Source organism: Equus caballus, chromosome 2 (assembly GCF_041296265.1).
Source record: "Equus caballus isolate H_3958 breed thoroughbred chromosome 2, TB-T2T, whole genome shotgun sequence".
In the NCBI taxonomy this organism is placed as follows: Eukaryota; Metazoa; Chordata; class Mammalia; order Perissodactyla; family Equidae; genus Equus; species Equus caballus.
The window spans coordinates 126,711,699-126,729,908 of NC_091685.1; positions in this window are offsets into that span (position 1 = coordinate 126,711,699).

Sequence of the window (18,210 nt, forward strand, 5' to 3'; positions counted from 1 at the left end):
TCCCTACTTACATTTGGCCTCAGGGTCACTTCTTACAGTAGAAAACACAGAAACATCTAGGTGTGGATGACCTTAAAAACAGCAGGAATTTATAAGCCATCCTGGGACTAAGCCTCAGAGATTCTGCAGGTCTTGAAACAGCATTTTTCAACTCTGGCCAGACTTTAAAAATGCCAACACTTGTTATTTCTTATCTTTTTGATAATAGCCATACTGACAGGCATGAGGTGATTTCTCACTGCAGTTTTGATTTGCATTTCCCTAATAATTAGTGATGCTGAATATCTTTTTATGTGTCGGCTGGCCATCTGTACGTCTCCTTTCAAAAAATGTCTGTTCAGATCCTCTGCCCATCTTTTGATTTAGTTATTTCTGGTTGTATTGTTGCTGTTGTTGAGTTGTATGAGTTCTTCATATACTTTGGATATTAACCCTTATTGGATATATGATTTGCAAATATCTTCTCCTAATTTGTAGGTTGTCTTTTTGTTTTGTTGATGGTTTTCTTTGTCAAGCAGAAGCTTTTTGGTTTGATGTAGTCTCATTTGTTTATTTTTTTCTTTTGTTTCCTTTGCCTGAAGAGACATATTCAAAAAGATACTGCTAAGACTGATGTCAAACAGTGTACTGCCTATGTTTTCTTTTGGGAATTTTATGATTTCAGGTCTTATAGTCAAATCTTTAATTCATTTTGAGTTAATTTTTGTGTATGATGTAAGACAATGGTCTACATTTATTCTTTTTTGTGTGGCTGTCCAGTTTTCTGAATGAGATATCACCTCATGCCCATCATAATGACTATTATTAAAAAGACAAGAAATAACAAGTGTTAGAGAGAATGTGGAGAAAAAGGAACACTTGTACACTGCTGGTGGGAATATAAATTGGTTCAACCACTATGGAAAACAGTATGACGATTCCTCAAAAAATTAAGACTAGAAATACCATATGACCCAACTATTCTGTTTCTGGGCGTTTACCCAAAGAACTGAAAAACACTAATTGAAAAAGATATATGCGCCCCTATGTCCATTGCAGCATTATTCACAATAGCCAAGACTTGAAAACAATCTAAATGCCCACCAGCGGGTGAATGGATAAAGAAGATGTGGTATGTACATACATATAATGGAATACTACTCAGTCATAAAAAGGATGATGTTTTGCATTTGTGACAACATGGATGGACCTTGAGGATATTATACTAAGCAAGATAGGTCAGACAGAGAATGACAAATACCATATGATTTCACTCATACCCGAAAGATAAACACATAGATACAGAGAATAGATTGGTGAGTCAGAGGGGATGAGGGGAGGGAGGAGGGCAAGGGGATAAAAGGGCACGTGTGTACAGTGACAGATGACAGCTAGACTTTTTTTAATTAAGATTATGATAGTTTACAACCTTGTGGAATTTCAGTTGTACATTATTGTTTGTCAGTCATGTTGTAGGTGCACCCCTTCACCCTTTGTGCCCACCCCCCACCCCTCCTTTCCCCTCGTAACCACTAATCTGTTCTTTTTGTCTACGTGATAACTAGACTTTTGGTGGTGAGCATGATGTACTCTTTACAGAGGTCAAAATATAATGATATAAACATAAAATTTATATAATGTTATAAAGCAGTGAAACCTCAAGAAAATAATTAATTATAATTAATTTTTTAAAAAGAACTGCCTAAAGAGATTTTTTAAAATACTGATGGCTTGATCTACCCTTAGCATCCACCCAGTATCATTTGATCTTTGATTCTAATTTATGAACTTCCCCTGAACCATCCTGCCAGCAACAGGCTTGCAGGCTGCTCAGCAGCTCATCCTGGTGTGTGACGCAGGTGGATCAGGCCTGGGATTTAGCCTGAGACCCTGCTGCAGACCCCCAGTGGTCCACACGTAGCATGTGAGGAACCGGAACTTCCCGTGAACACTGTTGGGATGCAGAGGTACTAAGAACAAGGCTGGAGTAGGTGCTCAAAGAGCAATGTGGGATCGGTACAAAAAGACCACATAGTGTAGACACAGGACCACAGACGGAGGCCATGCTTGGGGTTTTCCCTCCACTCCCAGCCTGATGGAGGCTTATGAAGATTCATTTTAAAATAAATACTCTTCACTGTCCTTGCATGTCTGAGTTATAGGTGAAAATGTCACCCCGCCCTGAGGAGTATCCACAAGGAGTCGTACCAAACAGTTTACGGGTCTCGGGTCTGGGAGAGTTGGCATCGTTTTACCACTACGTCCTCTGAGCACCTGCGTCCTCTGTTAATGCGGAGGAGCCACTTCTGCTTCTTCCACCAGCAAGCCTGCTGCTCGTCGCGAGACCCCATCTCCTCTTTCACTCTTCTTCCTGTCTCACTAATGTTTCTGTCCATCCCGGATCACGCTTATAACCATGAAAATGCTGGTATCTCTCCTCCCTTAAGAGTAAACATCGAAACACCCTCTTGTGGACCCTATTCTCCTTTCAGCAACCTTGCCTTTTTCTGCGTTCCTTCATAGCAAGTCTCCTCGCAGTCAACCATGCTCATGTTTCCAGCCAGTCTCCAGCTCTGTTAAGTCCACTGCAATCAGGCTGTTGCCCACACCCTCCGCCAACTGCCTCTGTTAAGCTCCAAATAACCCCCATGTCCCTAGGTCAGTGTTCAGTCCTCATGCAGCCTGGCCGTCAGCAGTGTCTGTCACAGACCACTCCCTCCTCCCAGAAACAGTTTCTTTACTTGACTTTCAAGACACCGGCCTTCCTTGGTTTTCCTTCTCCCTCGCTGGCCAGCTCCTTCTCAGCCTCCTGTGCTTGTTTCTCCTCTTCGACCTCTTCAATTCACTTCCACAAACTGGCATGCTCGGGATCAGTCCTTGGTCCTGTGGTCTCCACCTACACTTGTTCCCTAGGTTATCTTAGCCAGTGCCGTTGCTTTAAATACAATGCCAACTTTGTCTCCCCAGCCTGGGACTCCTGCATTTACACAATACTCACTGTCTCCATCTGGATGCCCAATGAACACTTCAGATGAAATTCCTGATCTTTCCCCTAAAACCTGTTTGACTTGCATTCCCCATTTCAGGTAATGGCAGCTCCAGCTTTCCAGCAGTTCAGGCCAAAGATGTCAGTCCTGCTTGACTCCTCACGTCTCTCACATCCCACATCTGACCAATCCTGAAATCCTGTTGGCTGTCTCTTCTGAACCCTGGTGTATTCCACATCCGGATACTTCTCACCACCATCACTGCTGCCCCCTCGGCTCTGGGCACTAGCATCTCTCACCTGGATTTTAGCGATAATCTTCCAGCCGCTGTTTCTGCTTCCTCCCCATCCTCTATGCTAGACACAAGTGATCAGCGTACTCCTTCTAAAACCTAAGACAGAACACACCACTTACCTGCTCAAACCCTCCAGTGGCTCCACGTTTCTCTCACAGCAGAAAGTCGTGGTCACTGTAAGAACCCAAGGTTGCACACCACCTCCCTCCGTCATTCCCACTGGCCCTGCTCTACTTTATCTTCCACTCTCACTCTCAATCACTCACTTTGCACCACGCTGACCTCTTCACAGTTCTGCTGCATTTCCCACCACATAAACACCTCCTCAGATGCTGTGCACTAGTTATTTTTCCTTTTGTCCCTGATACCCACAGGACTCATCCTCATCTTTTAAATCTTGACTTAAATGTCACTTTATCCATGGAGTGACATCAGACCAACCCATTGAAGTTGTAACCTCCTCATCTGCCTTTGCATTCCCAGTTCTTCTGAGCTTGTTCTATTTTTCCCAAAACACTTATCACTCCAAACATCTTATACAATTTATTTATTTACGATTTTATGGTTTATTATCTCACTCCTCCACTACATGTAAGCTTCACAAAGATAAGAATTTTTGTTCGATGTGTTCACTGATGTATATGCAGCATCAAAACAGTGCCTGAAATAAAGGAGGCACTCAACAAATATTTACTAAGTAAACTAATGATACACCTGACATTTATACATAGGTTGGCTTTTTACATCATGTGATATTTTTATAGTGATTCGCTTTGTACAAGACCTTTTCATGCTTAAAATAGTTGGAAACAATGTTCAGTGGATGGGTAATGTTCCAGGCATAAGTGCACGTGATCTTTGTGATCCTCAGGAAGTCATCTCGACTTCTCTCAGCCTCAATCCCCCCCAGAAATTACAGTTCTTATTATTGTGCCTTGCCAGCTAGAGAGAACATAAGAGAAGAAGTTCTGAGTAAGATACACCACAGCTTTAGCTCAAACATTGCTGTGGTCTGAGCGGGACACAGGTGTGCCACACCGTGGACCTGTGAGTGCAGCACCCACTACATTGCGTGTGAGTCCTGAGGCACGCTTTGGTCTCTCTGACACCTCCAGCTATTCGAAACTCATAGCAAAAATAAAAACAAAAGATAATCTTTCTCAGATTTCTTTCTGAAAAATATGAACAGTATTTCTTTCTGAAAAAAATTATTTTTTAATCAATTAGAAAACAGTGAGAAACTTAGCATATCAATTTGGCATCCAGAGATTGACAGTGATTTCTCTATTTCACTCACTTGTAAAATCTAAATGTATGGTAGCCTGCGTGGTTCTCAAAGTGTGCTCCCGTCCTCAGATAGCCAAATTTCTCAAGGCCATAATTTCTGCATATTTTTGTTGATGACTGCTATTATTTCATCTTGAGTTTTACTTTATCTTCTCTATAAAACTATTGTCACTGAAATGTCAAAAAAAACTTTAAAATTGCTACTCAGGGAAGTCTGAGAAACAATTTCTTGAACTGACCCTCGAAAGTAAATTCAACGCCACAAGCAGGAATTATCCATTTAAAGCAAAATGTAGACATGTGTATAAATAAACCATAGTTTAGTTTATTGCTCTTTGGCTACATAATTAACACCATAATTACAGGGAAACATCCTGCTAAATCAGAGCATCATCAGCACTTCGTATCCAAGTGCTGCTTGAGGAAATTTAAGAAAAATATCACTTATGTAATGTTGGTTTACATAATCAAGGGGAAAAAATGGAAAAGAAAGTAAAGCAACGCGACAACAAAGAAACAGAGCCAGGCTGACTCAGCTTACTTACTCTCACCTGGAGCACTGAATTCCGAGAGGAGATGATTGTGAACACATATTTCTTTATTAAGTAAATCTCTTTCCCAAAATGGAAAAAGGCCTTAGTGTGCTATATCTTTATACTTAAGACGGTAAATTTATCTATTAGATGTATTCATATTCAATGTGTTCAATTCAGAACTATTCAACTATACTGATGCAATTTCTCAGTGTATTTTAAATAGATACGCCACCTCTAGAAAACCAATGGAGCTCCACTTTTTATAGACACATAGAAACACAGTAACTAATGCTAATGTTTCTAATCAAATAATATCAGTGAGAGTATTTGGGGGAAATAAAGCTGTTCATTCTGAATATACTTGGAAAAACAAAGATTATGAAACCAAATTTTAAAATTGTTTGCTGATTTCAGTAAAGCTTTGATAACAATTACGTTTCTAAGGAGATGGAAGGATTGGGAAATAACTTCTTGGGGCAATTATTTTCTGCTTGCAAGATAAGTTTAGAGATCATTCTGACTCAATTTCCTATGAATAAAACACAGCACAATTAGGTGCAGAGTCTTTCACTGAATGTTAATGAACGTTTAGAAACGTCCCTGCTGCCGCCTTGGAGGAGATGCTTCTCTGCACCAGAGCCGGTGAAACCATCCGACAGCCCAAGTCAGCAGGTGCTGTGCCCTGCTGAGAGCCAGCCAAGTCTCCCCATTTCTGCTGCTCCTACCAGTCTAAGCGCCTCTCTGGGGCAGGCCTGTAAGGCTCAAGGTGAACTGCACCCCGCTGGCCACTCCCAGCTCATCTTGCGCCACTCACTGCACCACAGTCAGGGAGCCCTTTGTGTCACCAAACGTGTCTGCATGTCCCCGTCCAGGCTATGCTCACTTGCTCTTTCTTCTTCCAGGGAACTCTATCTTGAGATAGTTGTATGTCTGGTTTCTTTCTGCATTTAAGTCTCAATTCAAAGCCTCATCAGAGAGATTTCCCTACACATTGGCTCCCTCACACAGGGCTCTGTTCCAGGTGCTGGGCCAGCAGTGAATGAGACAGACTAGCTACCTCCCCTGACAAAGCTGGGGCAAACCCACCGCCATCCCGGAACTACTGGGCAGTGTCTGGGGAGCCTGTGAATACCACACATCCCCTCCAAAAAACTAGGGGAAAATGTCCTCCAGACACTGTACATGGGACATCCTCACGCACGCGTGTTCCGATAAAGGGTAAAACATGTCGTAAGTCAGCTCTTTTCTATATCTTGTGATTTAGAAAAGAGAGAACGGTCTCTGAAGCCACACTGCCTGGGTTCAAACTCTGCTCTGCCACCTTCCGTGAGTGAGCCTGGGCTGGTTACTTAACTTCTCTGGCTGTTTTCTCAAATACAAAGCGGAAATCTCAATAACGTGCGTCGTAGGGTTGCTAGAAGGAGCAAACGAGTCAGGTGTCTCTTGGCATTTAGAGTGGTGTCTGGCACATAGGAAAGCTGTGTGAGGCTGTGTTCAGTAAACGAAACTTGTCCAAGTTCCAGATCTTCCCTGAAGTTTGTCCACTACTTTCCAGTACAGAGAAAACACAAAAAAAGAGACAGGAGTTGGGAAACCCAGGTTCTGACACCCAGGCTGACACAAAGCTCGGTGATCTTGAGCGAGTCCCGTCACTCCCTCGGGCCTGTCTGCTCATCTGCTCTAGTCCAGGACTCAGCTGTTTGGGTTGGGTGAGCGCTGACGTGATCTTGCTCTCAGACTGCAAATGGGTTGACAGCATGAAGAGTGCGGAGAGTGTCAAGAAGCACAGAAAGAGGCTCCAGCTGAACTTGCAAATGGAATTTTTAATTTTTCGGGGATAAAAATATATGATTAGATCCCATACCACAGATGAGCTGGAAGAGTGCTCTCATGTGATGCTGGGAGAAGCAGAAATAGCCGCAGCCTTTCCAGAAGGCGTTTAGGCGGGGTCAGGAAAAGTCCTCAAACATGAGATATCCTTGGACCAAATTCCATTTTGCAAATTATTTTAAGATTATTGTTTGCGAACTAGGCTGCTCATTCTACTATTTAAATAGTATGGAAAATACTATTAATATTTACTATTAAATAGTAAATAGTAAACAGTAATAGTAATAGGGAAAATTAGAAAACTAGATGTTCAAAAATAAGAAATAAATAACGATGTAGTCATTAAACACCTTTCTGTGGAATCATTAAATTCTGCTGGGAAGGAATATTCAATGGTATGTGGGAACATAAAATATAGAATGCCGAAATGAGAAGTTTTGATTGTCAAATAACTTATACACTATGAATTTATTTTTAAACCATCTCTATAATCAAGGATATTTACTGTGGCATTTAATTGTATGTGTCAACTTGATGGGGACATGGGCACCCAGATTAAACCCTATTTCTGGGTGTGTCTGTGTTTCTGGATAAGATAAGCATGTGAATCAGTGGACTCAGTAGATTGTCCTTCCCATCGTGAGTGGCGCCATCCAATCTGTTGAGGGCCCAAGAAGAAAAAAAGGTGGAGGAAGAGGGAATTCTCTCTGCCTGACTGCTGAAACTGGGCGCTCCTCCTCTGCTGGACTCAGCCTCAGACTGGGCTCCTACCATCTGGTCCCCTGGTTCTCAGGCCCTTGGCCTGGACAGGAACTGCACCACCATAAAACCCACGCAAAGATGATAAAACACACACACACACATATAACCCGTGGTTTCTGTTTTTCAGAGAACCTGGACTAATGCACGACCAAAATGTGAGTGGTTATCCATGGAGGAAGAGATGATGGACCATTTTTACTTTCTCTGGAACTTTTTTATCTTTTATTTTGCTTTTAGAAGTTTTCATGAAAAGCATGAGCTATACTTGCAATCAGAAAGAAACAGTAAACATAGCAGCCATGTAGTGCACCCCTCAGCTCTCCCTCCAGGCAAGACTCTGCCACGAGGAGTGCGCTCTGCTGATGGCCTCCAGCTGTAGCACTTCAGAACTGAGGCCAAGCTCTCCCCAGCAGTTCCCAGCCAATACCTCAGCCTGGAGGAGCTGGGGCCTGGCCGTTTCTTTCCAATCCAGGGCTCCTCTATAAGCAATCTGTGTGCTGGAGCTCCTGGGGGCTGGCTGAGATTTCTCAGAACTGCTCCATAATCTGGGACTCTTCCTACCCTCTCCTCTCTTCTCTGGTTCTCCCGTCACAGTCTCGGAGCAGCAGCATCTCCGTAAGTCTTTCCCACCTGCTCCTGCTACTCTGCCCCTTTTCTTCCCAGTGCTGCAACTCCAATAAAACTCTTACGCTTCTAACTTTGTCTTAGCTTCTGCTTCCTAGAGGATCTGAGCTGACACAACCGGAGCCCGAAAGTGGAGAAGCTAAGACTCGTCAGAGGTGGTCTGGGCCCAGAGCTCTGGGCTGTGCACAGGGCCCTCCTCTCCCCAGGTGCCAGCTCCGAGGACTCCTTCCCACCCCGTCTCTGACTTCAGTATCTAAAGTCCCAACATCCTCCATCAAACTTGGAATAAGCTGAGGTCAAGTAAATTATTTTATTAAACTGTGTGGTGTCAACTACAAATTCAGCTTCCTTGTGTTGCTTCTCATATGAAGAGAAGGAAATTATAGTAGAGGAATTGGTGATTACCAGACCCACCACCAACATGCTGTGGAGCCCAGATGAGAGCACAAATGCAGACCCACCAAACATACAATTAAATACTTAAAAATTATGCATTGAGTTTACAAACCTCTAAATAAATTGATCCTATCCTACCACCTTGAAAAATATACCTATACCAAGACCTGGAAAGATAGGTTCAAATTTACAATTCTCAGATTCCTCAGAGTTCCATATCAGAAAATAGAGGCACTGAGAGAACTGTCCCCCTTCTCTACCTCCACCTCACCCAGGGCCAACTCCCTTCTTTTCCATCCACAGCCTGTTCCTGCACGTTTGTATAAAGGGACGTGCATGTTTGTGTGTGGACACCCCAGTCCACTTGTCCCAGCTCCACCCACACTGCTCCCACACAGCTATGGCCCAGGCCCAGAGGTGCACCCACCAGTGGACACATCTGCCTTCACTAGAACTGACCAGAGTGAGAAGCCTTCCCAAGCCCTGAAAGTGGACTCCGACCATTTAGTTACAGACTTTCAGGGTCTGTTCCACAGAGCAGGGTTTAGAAGGCAGGCATAGGTACCAGATGGGCCTGCCTCTCAAATGGGCAATCCCCTTGGTCCTGCAGATGAATGGCAGGAAGAGGGCCCAAATGAGGCATTCTGAGTCATAATACCTATATTAATTTGCAAGGGCAACCATAAAAAAATGCAAAGGCTGGATGGCTTAAACAACAGACATTCACTTTCTCCGAATTCTGGAGGCTAGAAGTCCAACGTCAAGGTGTCATAGGGCTGGTTTCTTCTGAGGTTCATCTTCTTGGCTTGCAGATGGCTTGTTCTCACTGCGTCCCCACACATTTGTCCCTCCATCTATGTTTTCTGTGTCCTAATCTCCTCTTTGTATAAAGACACTGGTTGTATTGGATTAGGGTCAGCCCTAACCCTGTTTTACCTTAATTACCTTTTAAAGGCCCTTTCTTAAAATATAGTTGCATTCTGAGATACTGAGCTTCAGGGCAAAAATACATGAATTTGGGGATGGGTTAGACAACTCAGCCCATAACGATACCCAAAACAGGGTCCCCTCTTGCTTGGGTTTGAGGGTGGTACTAGAGAGTACTGTATGACCCGGAGAATTCCAGATAGTGCACGACCCACACATAGTTTCAGCCTGTGTGAGATTGCCTGAAAAACCATACATGGAGACTAGCCCCAAGTAGTAACCTTAGACTTCTACAAAATAAGGAGGCAGTAGAAAGTTGGGAGTTTGGGTGGAGTGGAAGAAGTTCCACAAGTTGTGTAAACACACCATGAGTATTCAGAGAAAGCATCCTTACCCTTAGCCATCTGTAGAATTTACATAGGGGACAGATACACTAAATATGAAAAAGAAAAGAAAAGGCTGAATCACCTTTGATCTTGGAAAATTATATTCAACCTAACATTTATTTGTTAAGCACCATTTCCTGAATTTAGCGATAGACAAATCACATCCAACCCAAAGGAGCCTTCCACATAATAATGCTCAATACGTATGTGGTGCTTTGGTTTAACAACAGAAAATGAAATTTTTGTGAAATATATTTGCAACTAAATTGTTAAAAGGATTACTTAATCATAAAAGTGTAACATTAACAAAGACCTTAAAATGCTGTTTGTTGTTCAGTTTCTCCCCAATATTCTGCTTGAATTTGCAGAGAGAGTAGGATCTAAACTTTTTTTAATCTATCCTATTGGGAAAGTCCCCCTGAAAATTATAGGATATAATTTCTCACCCCAAATACTGTCTCTCAATGACCCCATTTCTGCCTTCTCTCTCCCCACCTGACTTCCCCAAAGGCAGGCAGGATTCTCTTTTAATATTTAATGTTTAGTAAAAATCAATATTGATTAAATAATCCTCACTGTTGAGAATTTTTCCTCAAAGTTTATTTCAATCTTTCATGTGCAGTTAATATCAATTCTTTTTGTCTTTCTCCAGCAGAAAATGGGCAATAAACCCTACACTTAAAAGATTTTCTTATAGTTAAAAACATCAAATTGTTCCTCAGCCTTCAGTTTAATTAAAAAAAGTAGTTTCCAGTAATTGTATGTATTGGGACATGGAATCACTGAGAGACCACATTCTCCCATTTGGCAGCTGCATTGTCGTGTCTTCAAGGAAAGTGGGACTCAGCGGGCTAACCATGTCAAGGTCATTGCTTACAAAAACCAGCTGATTGCATCAAAGATCCAGACTTAGAGCACACACAGACACACACACTCACACAAACGAAGGAGCGTAATGTAACCTTTCTGTGCACACATGTTTTTCTTCATGCCAAATGCCTCAGGCGTTATAGTTGAAAGTTTTTTAAAAGGAGACTTTTAAATTGGAATATTGTGTTGAACTAAGAGGAAAACAACAGAGTCACGTGTTGAGGGGTAAAATTAAAAAAGAAACGGCTAATTTTATGACCAGTAATGATACTACAGTGAGATTATCAAAGCACACTGATATTGGGTAAATAGACCCAAGAGAATACCTCTCTGCTAATGTTTGCTATTATCTCTACAGGTCCAGCCTCTTGGGGCAATTACAATTTTATTCTGAATGCACAAAAGAAGAATATTGTTAGTACACTTAAAAGTCATCTAAATACATTTGAAAGCTGCATAGACATAAACAGAGCAGAATAAGCCCCACGAGGAAGCTGAATGCCGAGGGAGCCCCAGCAGTCCGCCTAGAAGCGGCCCTGCTCCCCCAGCCTCCACACCAGGACCAGACCTCCAGCTGAAGGAGGCTGTTTTTAATTTGGTTTTGTTTATTAATTTTGATTTTGGCTGGTTTATTGCGGGAATTTGTGGTCGGTTGTTTGGGAAGTGGGGAGATAATAAACAATATAGTTAGAACAAAACAAAGGAGCAAGAAGCTCACTACTTGGGACCACCTATTACCCTACAACAAGTTGCAAACAGATTGCAGAGAGAACTGGGTCTTCTGTCTGTCTCCATCTTTGTGTTAAGGAGAATAATCTTTTTTTAAAAAAGGACAGAATGAACTTTTTAAAAGTAGAACTGAAATCCAGAATTGGCGAGACAAGACTTGAAGAGCTCCTATCAGGTTAGTTTGTTTTTGCTTGTTTTAAGCTCAAATGGATCTAACCAGGATGAATTTTATCTCTGAATACTAAAAGTATTTACAAGGGCAATGCAGGACAAATATCAGCATTTGAGACATAGCAGTGAATGAAAGAGATGGCAGAAGACTGAGGGTTAGCAAGCAAATGTTCCATTTTCCAAATATACTTTCTGGAATCTACAGACTTCTAAAGTTTATTTCAATGACTGGCAAAACCTTGGACAAATCTTTAATAAAGTGTGTGAACATTTCTAAGCAGTAAGGACTAGGAGCTAGCCTGACCTTATGAAGAATAAATCGTGTAAGTTAACCCAATAGCCTTTTCTGATAGCCAGGCTGACATAAAATGTTATATTAGGGTTTCAGGAAGGCATTTGAAGTTTTTAATGATATATTTACTGATTAGATGGAGACATGTGATCTGGACAATATTACAAGTGAGGGAACTAATACATAGACGAATAATGAGAAACAAAGAGTGTTGGTTAACAGAGCAAATTCAATCTATAATAAATTATCTATTTTGATGCTTTAACCAATATTTGGATGGAAAAATTGACTGTCTTATTAGAAAATTTAAAAATAAGCAAAAATTGGAGAAATAATATACTTGACAGCACAATCAAGATCCAAAAAATGCGATAGCCTATACTAATAAACCCAAGTTAAGAAGATCAAATCTTTCTTAAAGAAAAATCTAAAGTTCCGCCTAAAGATTCTAAAATTCAAGTGGACAAAATTAGGGAAACATGCCTTAACTAAGAAGTTTTTATTCCAATTCTGCTAAGATCCTTGCCCACAACTTCAGGGCAATGCTAAATTCCTAATAAGAGAGGAAAGAGTGTGCTCTAGAGATTCAACAAGGTGCAGGCCAAGGGCCAGAGGCAAATCATGCTCATCATGTTGAGGAGCCAGCTAGCAACTTTACTTCTCTGAAGCCAGGAGCCTGAGGTAAAGAGTAATGAGGAAAAGGGAGTTAGAGTGGAGGAAGGAATTGATGACAATCGTCTAGGAGTAACTGTTGAAGCAGGAAGCAGATGAACAGCAATAGACTTCAGAACAAGGGACACAACCATCCCAATATAATTAAGGGACACAATCATCCTGATGCCACTGAGGGACACGATGATCCCATACCATTGAGGGACACAATCATACCAATACCACTCTGAGCTTACAATTGCTTCTGTGTCTCTGTGTCTTAAGGCCACATGGAAGGATGGTGGCATGAATCATGATAAAAATGCTGTCCTTACCATTCAGGCAGAGGATGGACCATCTTAGTAACAGTGAAAACACGAGGCAAGCAACTGTCATACTTCAGGGGGCAGGGACAATTTTCCCTGCTGCTCTGTGGGGTTGGCCACTGCAGAAAAATAAAAATAAAAACTTTTAAAGGAAAAATTGGAGTACAAAGCATTGTGCTAGACATTTTGGAGGAAACGAAGATAAGCAACACACCAATTCTGCCTTAGGAGCTAAAACTTAATAGAGAGGTTTTTGTGCACGTTAACTCCAGGGCAGAATGTGTCATGTTCAATAAGTGGGACAAACAGCGCCAGAAATGTTCAAAAGATAGCAGAACTCCTGCTGTCTGAGCTAACGAGGAAGCCGTCTTGAGGGAGATGGCATTTAGTAGAGCTAAGGTTACCAGCCCAGACTTTACCTGGATATGAGACAGGCTATTATGTGGAAAATGCTTGAACTCCTCAAAATACAGGATAATAATGTGACTGTAGCTTGATTTCTGTCTACTTTCCAGATCCTCTACCATCCTTCTCCACCCCGGGCTACTCCCTGGGAGACTGGCCTGTGTGGACTGCAGCAAGCTTCCAGATGGCTTCAGTCAAGCCAAGGCACCAGCAGGACAGCAAAAAGCAAGGGGAGAATGAGGTCAGAGTCTTTTCTGTTTCACTTTCTCCCTGCCAGATCACCCAGATGATCTGCGTCTGTCTCCCAAAGCCAGCTCCTGTTCTAGGACCCTCTCTATACAGCTCTCTCACCAGGTTGAGGGGCCCTCTCTCCCTTTGGCCCTTTCAGCCTAAGAGGGCCAAGACCCCAGCAGATGCTAGCCCTGAGCATCTGCGCTGTCCCTTGTAAGCTTCACTGAGCTTTGCCTACACATTTATAAATTGTCCCTTTATTAAACTCTGCTGTTAAACTGTTACCCTGCTTGAGTGTGCCATCTCTTTCCTGGAAGGCCTTGGCATGCACTCTTCCCTTCTGGGTGTCATACTCATATTGCTAGGCTGAAGACTCTTATCAAGCCTTGAAATATGAGTCTGCTTATGGAGAATGAGATATTAGAGATTTAAGATCCCATCCTGACTCCATAAAGACTCTTAGGAGGGAGATGAGTTTCAGCAATTGGCAGAAGCAGGCACAAGGTCTTGCCTTTTTGTTTTCCACATCATTAGTAACTCTGTGTATGCATATTCACAAGTGGAAGGACAGATGTGAAATGCCCCACCTCAATAAGATAAATAGCCCCTAGAAATGCAAATCAAAGCCACAATGAAATATTACCTCACACCTGACAGAATGGCTACGATCAAACAGATAGCAAGTAAGTTTTGGAGAAGATGTGGAGAAAAGGGAACCCTTGTGCACTGCTGGTGGGAATGTAAACTGCTACAGCCACTATGGAAAACAGTATGGAGATTCCTCAAAAAATTAAAAATAGAACTAGCATATGATCCACCTATTCCGCTTCTGAGTATTTATCCAAAGCAAATGAAAACACTAATTCGTAAAGATATGTGCATGCCTATGCTCAGTGCAGCATTATTTACAATAGCCACAATATAGAAATAATGTAAGTGTCCAACAACAGATGAATGGATACAGAAGATGTGGTAGATATATACAATGGAATACTCAACCATAAATAAGATGAAATCTTGCCATTTGTGAACAATATGGATGGACCTTGAGGGTATTATGCTAAGTGAAATAAGTCAGACTAAGACATAAATTTTATGATTTAACTCATATCTGGAATCTACAAAAAACAAAACAAATGTACAAACAGAACAAAAACAAACTCACAGATTCAGAGAACAGATTGGTGGTTAACAGAGGGGAAGGGGTTTCGGGGGATAAAATGGATGAAGAGGGTAGTGTATGGTGATGGATGGAAACTAGACCTTTGGTGGTGACCACTTTGTAGAGTATACAGCTGTCACATTATAACGTTGTACACCTGAAACTTATATATGTCATTTTTACCTCAATTTAAAAAAGAGACAAATAGCCCCTAACTTTGCACTACTGGACCAAGATAAAGACAAGTGATTCCTTAGCCAGCCAGGGTATAGAGAAACTAGGACTCTGTGCTCAGCCATGCCTGTGAACCATGACCCCATTACCCCTGCTGCTGCCCCCACCACCACATACTCTGATGGCTCCCTGCTGCTCACTCTCCCAGAGGACACCTCCAAAACCAAGTAAAAGCTTAGGCCTTAGGTAACAAAAATGAAATAAAGTAGGTTTCTAAATTTGGGGGATCTGCTGTTGCTTTAGTAAAATGTTGCAAAGGCAGCCTCAACATTATTGGTAATACTACTCTTAGTTCAGGTAGATTCATGTCTTTATTATGTTTCTCTCCTTTTTCCCACTCCTTCTGGCCTCGCCGTTTGTCTCTTGGCAAGCAAAGACTGAAAGCTGCGCCTGCAAAGGCTCCCCAGAGCTGGTCGAGAGTGGACAGGCACATGTCACTGCACACCCCTGCCAACAATTTATGGTTAAGGACCAGACCTCCATCTGCCTCTTCCACCTCAGAGGCATCTGCAACGGTTGTGTCTTCCCAGGCTCCATCAGACTGCAGGGCCTCCACCTCCTGCAACCTCTTTCCTCTCCTCCCCTCTCCTCCCTGGATTGCTTGCCTCCAAATCTCCCACATTTCTGTTTATTTCTTGGCTAGAGAAGTTTAGCAATCTCTGTGTGTCACTGCACTCCAGAGAGCCTCGTCTTTGTAAGCAAACACGTCTATCAAGTTAGGTTTCCAGATGAAGACAGTTCTCTTCTCCAGAGAAACCCTCTGCATGAACTTAGAAAGTAACACAGTGTTTCTCCCTGTGGCAGCTGTGAGCATGCTCTGTGAATGGAATGGATTTGATGTGCATATTTTAAGAACTTCTAGTCACCTTCTGCTTACAGACGTCCTCAGTGTCTGAACCGTAAGTTTAAATGGAAGATGTATGAAAGACACCTTTATAGAAGTCCCTCCTGTGATAAGAAACTTTAAATTTCAGGGCTTAAAATACACAACTCATACATCCACGCTTCTGCTCCCTTTCACAGCACGAGGCAAATGCCAGAGTTGTTTCCCAAGACAGTCTGACCCTGGCTGGAAGGTGCGATCAATACGCAGACTCCACTGCTCTTGGTACAGCTTTCTGCCCACGATGGGTGCTCGACAGAGATCGCCCACTGATTGATTCAGTCTCCAGTGGCCCAGAGTTCACATAGAAGCACTTAGTTTGAAAAAGAAATGGTGTTTGAGTTGCAGACTAATAGGAACTGTGCAGGCAGATTCTGACAAGGAAAAATTTGTTCTAGAATAAATTGAATGACATTTTCACTTTTTGATTTTTAATTTTCAAACTTGTGCTCTGTTATGGTCCAAACTGTGTTCCCCTAAAATTTGTATGTTGAAGTCCTGACCTCCAAGACCTCAGGAAGCGACTGTTTGGAGATAGAATCTTGAAAGAGCTAATTGAGTCAATATGAAGCCCTTAGGGTGGCCTCTAATCCAGGATGGCTGGTGTCCTTATCAGAAGAGGAGATTAGGACACAGATGTGCACAGCGGGAAGACCAAATAAAGACCCAGGGAGAAGATGGCCATCTACAAGCCAAGGAGAAGAAACCTGCCCTGCCGACACCTTGATCTCAGACTTTCAGCCTCTAAAATTTTGGGAAAACAAATTTTTGTTGTTTAAGCCACCCAGTCTGTGGCATTTGTTACAGCAGCCCTAGCAAACTCATACGTGCTTCCATAACCTTCCAGTACAAGGTTCTTAACACTTGCGGGAGGGGAGTTCACAGACAGCTCTCTGAAAGCCTGACTGAAGTCTGGAATCTGTTCCCTAACATCTGTTCACAGCTGCAGGACCAGATCTTTGCACATAATCCAGGGAACTCATGGGCCCCTTTGATCCAGACTCATGGTTAAGATTCCCTTTGTTTAGTATCAGATACCCTCAAGCAATATGCATGAAAAATGTGCTGGACTAGCATTGAGAGACCTACAAGTAGCTTACTCAGATCTCCAGCGATTGGCACCAGAGGTTTTGTTGTAATTACCTTTGCAACCTAATAATAAAGAATACATTAACTAAATGTCTAATTCCATAACATTACAAAATTTCACAAAGAAAAGTAAGAGAGATCGTGGAAACCAACCTTGAATATAACCTTGATTCAAAATTACATTAAAATAATTGTGAAAAACAAGTGAAAGAATAACTTAATGAGCAAGTTGAATATGTTTAAATGTTTCTCCAAATAATACTCAAGAAAACATTGATAATTATGACCAGGTTTGCAAAAGAAAAGTGGAGAAAATATCCATGCAGAAATGAAATGAACTAGAATAAAATGTATTCTTTTTGAACTAAAATATTATGTGATTTGTGTCAGTAAAGTAGCTTCAGCTGAATAAAAGGGAAGAAACTTATCTCCCAAAAAGCATGTGGGAGCTAAGACGCCCCAGCTACAGGCGTTGGGGCAGGGCCGACGCCCAGCTGTCAGGCTCTGAGAGGAGACCTGGCATGGGCTTGAGAGGTGAACGGCACGCCCTCCAACGGCCCCTCTTCACCTGGGGGGCAAACGATAAATGCAGAGGGCAGTGCCACTGCAGAGTGTACTGTGTCATAGAGGACAAACCAGCGAGGAATTCAAAGAAAAGTGCCGCCTTCTGTGTGCGAATCTCTGCCTCTGAGCTCCCTGAGCCCCTGAGCTTTGTCGTCCAGTTGACCGCACGGGTGAAGGGGCAGCGTGGTCAGTCCAAGGTGACATCTCAGGGAGCATGAAAAGGGTTGACGACAGGAGACAAACCTGCTGCCTTCCAGCACCAGCCAGACAGGAGGCGACCGAAACCTGCATCGCCTCCAGAGGAGGAGGAGGAAACAGGGACGCCCATGCCTGGGCCGGAACCAACACGCCTGCGCGTCCACACCCACGACGTTCCTGCCTGGAGACGCCAGCGCCGAGAGACGGCTTTTCCCTGTTACGCGTCTTCCTGTTGTCCCTGGCTTTTTCCATTTCACATGAAATATTTATTGATGATTTTTAGTTTTAAGCTTCACTTTGAAAGACAGCTTGTTACAGAATTGTTTAACATATAAACCATTAAGAAATAGAATATATCCTCCTTAAGGAAAATGGAATTTTTCCCCGTAAAAATCT